This window comes from Haliaeetus leucocephalus, unplaced genomic scaffold, assembly GCF_000737465.1.
Source record: "Haliaeetus leucocephalus isolate CR32 unplaced genomic scaffold, Haliaeetus_leucocephalus-4.0 Scaffold848, whole genome shotgun sequence".
Taxonomy (NCBI): Eukaryota; Metazoa; Chordata; class Aves; order Accipitriformes; family Accipitridae; genus Haliaeetus; species Haliaeetus leucocephalus.
The window spans coordinates 4,929,939-4,935,199 of NW_010973284.1; positions in this window are offsets into that span (position 1 = coordinate 4,929,939).

Below are 5,261 nucleotides of genomic sequence, written 5' to 3' on the forward strand. Positions count from 1 at the left end.
TTTATGATTTTAATATAAAAATCCCTTCATAGTAGGGCCGAGATAGGTCTAGTGTCTTAAAACAATGCAATTTACTAAGTTAGCCAATTTTAATAGAAAATCACCCCAGTTACCCCTTTTGTGAAAAGAATCACTCAGAGGCAAAGCTTCTGTGTTTGATTTTAGAAAATAAGAAATACTTCCATATTTCTAATTAATCTTCACATTTCAGACGTCACATTGCTTACTAGTTTGTTACCAAGTGGAATTTATGGCACTGACTTTATAATACTCCTTGGAGTCACCTGGTGGTGTGTTTATGCATGGTGTTACCAGTTTAATCTAGCTAATGTGCAATTCAGTCTTGAAACCTGGCTTGTTAATTTTGATAACGTTCTTTTTCAAGCTGCATATGACCTTAGTAGTCTGTTTTCTTCTTTAGTTTCACTGACTAAACAAAGCGTGGCTGCCTAGAGATTATACCCAGGCAAGCAAAACAAAAAACATCAGGTGGTGCCAGAACATTACTAGTACTACCATTTAAAGCTGTAGTTGGACTGGAGCTTTATTATCTCAGATCACTACTTCAACTCTATTATACCACAAGTGTTGAAACTATGCAAAGAGCTTGTGCAAAAAACCTCTTGGCTTAACTGTGAAAGGGCTGTCTGTAGGCAGAGCATTCTCAATGAGAAATTCTTGACAGAAGAGCTTTCTATTTACCTTGGTTTGCCAGAGGCTGAATGTGCTGAACTTCTGCATACGCTGAATATCTTACTAGTTCTTTGTTCTCTTTGACTTTTTTGAGGGGAAGTGTGCCAAAGACTTGTCTCCACTAGAAAAAGCATGTATTTTAGCTAGCTCAATTTAGCTAAACCTTAAAAGCCCTAGAGTAGGTGGAAAAGTTGTGTTAAAGGGGAATTCATCTCAAGGTTTCTTTTAGAAATGTAGTGTGGATATTCTCTTAATGTAATTTGGCAGAGATCAGAGAATCATTGTTTTTCAAAAAAACCCCACACAAATTGAAATAAATACATAAGAAATTATAGTCTGTTATCAGCATTCAGGATACAATATCATATAGGTTTATGTACTTTCTTGGCATGCCAGGATGATGTGTCTTCTGTGTATATTAGATTACTCCAGTATATATTGAACATGGTTCATGAGGGCATTATTGAAGGAATTAGCCTTAATTATCTTCTGATAAAGATTCTAGGTGCCCATTCAAATTGTTTTGAAAGATCAGTGCAAACATTTTAGTTCATGTAAACAAATCAACAAACTGAAACCAGCCACAACTGTGATGTAACCTACCTTTATATACTGCGTATGTTACATCATCAGCATCAATGATTTTGAATAAATTACTTAAAATAGAAGTTAGTAAGTTACTTCCTTAATAGAAGAATTTAGTTTCCTTTAACATGTTCCGTCTGTATCCAATTTGGAACAGTTACAAAGAGCTGTTATTTTCTGTAATTATAGAGTTTTATTGTGATGTTCTCCATATTTTACAAAACTTAAATTAGACTAGTATGTCACCCTCTTTAACATTAAGTAAAGTACTTACTGTCATCTGAGAGAATTACATACAAGACATCGACAGAACTGGGCGGAAAGCAGCAGCTGTTACCTTGTGCTGCCTCTGTTTTATATGCTGCTCCATCAGCTGAAAATCTTGTCCAGCATCATTCTCTTGCCTCACAAAGGCCTCAATTAAATTATCATGCTGCAGCGTCCCAGCCACACACAGATTTCCCGACCAGTCACAATGTTTAGGCCATAAAGTAGCCTCTGGAGTATTCAGACTGTCCCAACAGGAATGTAGGGGGAAACCTCAGATATGCCCAATCCTTACTGTGTTTTCCAGGACATCCCAACTTGTACCCCACTTTTTAAAATTTCTTCTGTGTTCTTTTCCTTTGTCCAGGCTTGTCCAATAAATTACATCTGGGGTTTTTTGGCCATTACAGTTTAAATCTGTATGGTTTCTAGCCAAGAGGAAGGAACTGCTGATTTAGAGTAATACCAGTGAAGGACCAGGGTGGAGGGAATGAGAAGCAGGAGTATACTGAAAGTCTGATTCTTTAAGAGGAAAATGCTTTTCTATTGTAAACTTTCCTGAAGTCATGGCTGAATCAATGTTGAAGAACCTCGGTGATGAAGTTGTGTGGCTTGTGGGTTTCCTTAAGGGTGTCTAGGAGTGTGACTGGAAGCAGTGAAAGCAGCTTTAGCTTCTCCCAACAGCTGCAACTGCTTGGGCTTCTGTAGAACATAAGGAAGCCATTTGAGAAGAGAACAAATGCAGTTTGTTTCCTTTTCTTTTCCCGCTTCAGGAATGGGCTGGTAGTTTCATTTTGTATTTATTGTCCTATCAGATCACTGTGTCAACTACTGACAATGTAATCATCATAATTAAGAAATTATCTTTTAGCCTGATGGTGGATGATTCTTTTTCTGGTTGTTGGTAGCAAGTAATGTCTTTTATTTGTACCTTTGTGAAAAAATTTCCTCCGTTTGATTTTTTTTTTTTTAATGGGTAACAAATGTACTAACAAGCTACAGTCAAGTAGAAGATGAAGCCTTCTGTGTCATCTTCAGTCTCCTCCTACTGTCCTTTAAAGGTACTTTCTAGTCCCTCTATGCGTATGCTGACTACACTGAGAATAGGAACAATGTCAGAGCTTGAACATTTTTTATTTTATTTCCTCAGAATTATGTTTGGTTTACGGGGTTACTGAGAGGAAGATAGATGGGAGAGAATCACCTTTACCCTACAAGCAGTCATTCTTAAAAGAAGATACTTAAATCAAGTATGCCCATAAGTGCCATCATAAGTAGATTTTCTGAATAGATTTATTATACTGTCACTGTTTTTAATAGAAATGTTTGTTAAAAAAAATCAGCACTACAGTGGAACGAAGAGATTAGTTGGTTTTCTGTCTTTATGAGGCAAACAAATAATTCTGTCCTGGGCCTTTCTTGACAATTCGTGTATGATCCCAGCAAATAAAAGCCATTAGCAATACATTTTCCCAATCCTTTCCATTTTAATCTAATTTTTCTCTGATCTTAGTGAATTGTCATAAATTCGTCTAGGTCAGGGATGAGGAACCTTGTTGAGGGCTAAGCAGACCTTTCTGAGTCTTCTAAATGATTCCATATTAGCATATGCCAGAAGAAATCAAATTACAACAGGCTGTATGGAATTAAAGTCCTCAGGCCTCAGAGTCCCTGTTCTGTTTCTACTTATAGCTTATGGCAGTGTTTGGACTAGGTTTCACAAGAGAAGGGACTTTTCTTTCTGAACATTATAAAGATCTGCCTTACTACTGTCCAGATTCTCATCCTTTCATGGCATGTTTAGAGCTGCACTGGAGACTTATGATATTGGAGCCATTTCCCCAAAACACATGGAATGTGTTCAGCCAAAATGTGGTACCATTTAAGAAATGGCTGAAGAACCTCTCTTGCATTTAAAATAGAGATGATTCTGAAACTAAGGTTCATTTTACCTGTAGTTATTTAATCCTCTCTAGTAGTGCTGTATGTCTGGAGGATGATGCCGCAAAGACGCAGCTGACTCACCTAACTGGCACCGATACTTTACAGGACTAGGAAAGGTTTGTCAGATGTTGCAGTGTGTGTTAAAAACAGGGTGTGATGGTATTCAGTTAAGCAATTCAAGTGACTCACTGACCAAATCCTGTTACAAGGTCTACAGAGAAACACATTTTAAGGGCATTATAAATTTGAGTAGCTTTAGAACAATAACATAACTTCAATTTTGTTATGGTCTCATAAAAGAGTAAAGTCAGGTTACAGTTTTGCAGGACAGTTTGACATAACCTTATCTGGGAGTTGCAATAGATGTAAACTGACATTTTAGGACTCGACATTCTTCAAGAAGTAAGTTTCTGAACTTGCTGAGGGGCTTTGCCATTTAGAAATGTGGGTATCTTCTGTGCTGCCTTTAAACAGAGGGCAGAAAATTCCTCCCACATGCCCGTGTCACGCTTGAGATCGTTCAGTGTTCCGAGATGAAGGCATTAACAGCAATATAAATTTAATAGGGAAAGCACCTTCTAACAAAATCTGTAACTTAAATATACTATAAATTTAGTCCAAAAGAATTAAAAGATTTGCCTAGCCTTTATACTGAAGAAACAGGTATATGAGCTATTTTCCATCTGCACGCAGACTGAGCTCTGGTAATCTGGAATTCAATCTAGCAACTAGAAAAATGCTGGAATGAATTTTGCAGGGTGAATGATTCCCTGTAATCTTAGTATTATTTTATTATAAAACTTACAACAAATCATAATTTAGTCTTGAGAACAACAGGCCTGATGTCTTTGCTGAGTACAAGAGTTTAGAGTTCACAGCATGCTGAATCACATTTTATACTCCTAATGCATTGCTTAGATGGGTAATGTCTCATCATTTGATTTAAGCATCTTATCATCCTGTGGGCAGAATTTATTTAAAATTTAATGCAGAAGTCCATGCTATTTTCTCAACCGCAAATAAGTGATTTCTACTTTAGTCTCCACAGAGACTTTGAAAAGATACAGAGGAATGCTGCTCAACTGGAATGTTTACTTCACTGCAGCCGTGGTATGCAGCCCACTGGTACAAAAAGGCAAATAAGCATAATCTCTTTTCCCAAAGCTTTCCCACCATCACCTCTTTTCATAGTGTTTGGCCTATTAATATGTTTCAAATAAGGTTACTTGCTCTTTGTAGTCAATTCGTTTTGCAAGAATGCAATAGATACATTGTCTTTTCACAAAATTTAGACTATTTACAGTAGAGTTTGATGTCTAGCAAATTTAGCAAAGGAAAAGGTAAGAACTGATTTAATATTTTAAAGAGTATTGTCCCTAATCATAAGAATTACATGCCATGTTTATTTTCAGTAAGGAGTGTTTATTTTTTCTTTATACACTATATTTATTGTTGTTAATAGATACAGCAATATCAAAGCTCGTATTTAAAGCTAGTGTATACACATACACAAGTAGGTTCCAAAATATATGCATATTATTAGACTGTTGTGAACAATATCCATGCTGCCTGGTACGAAGTCTTATTAAAATCTGGAGGAAAAATATCTTTTTCCTTCTCTTTTTTCTTTTTTTTTTTTTTTGGTCCAAGTAAATAGCAGAAATAATGTATTAGACTTAAGCATAAGTCTGACTATGTGTCATGGTTTAACCCCAGCCGGCAACTAAGCCCCACATGGCGGCTCGCTCACTCCCCCTGCGTCAGGATGGGGG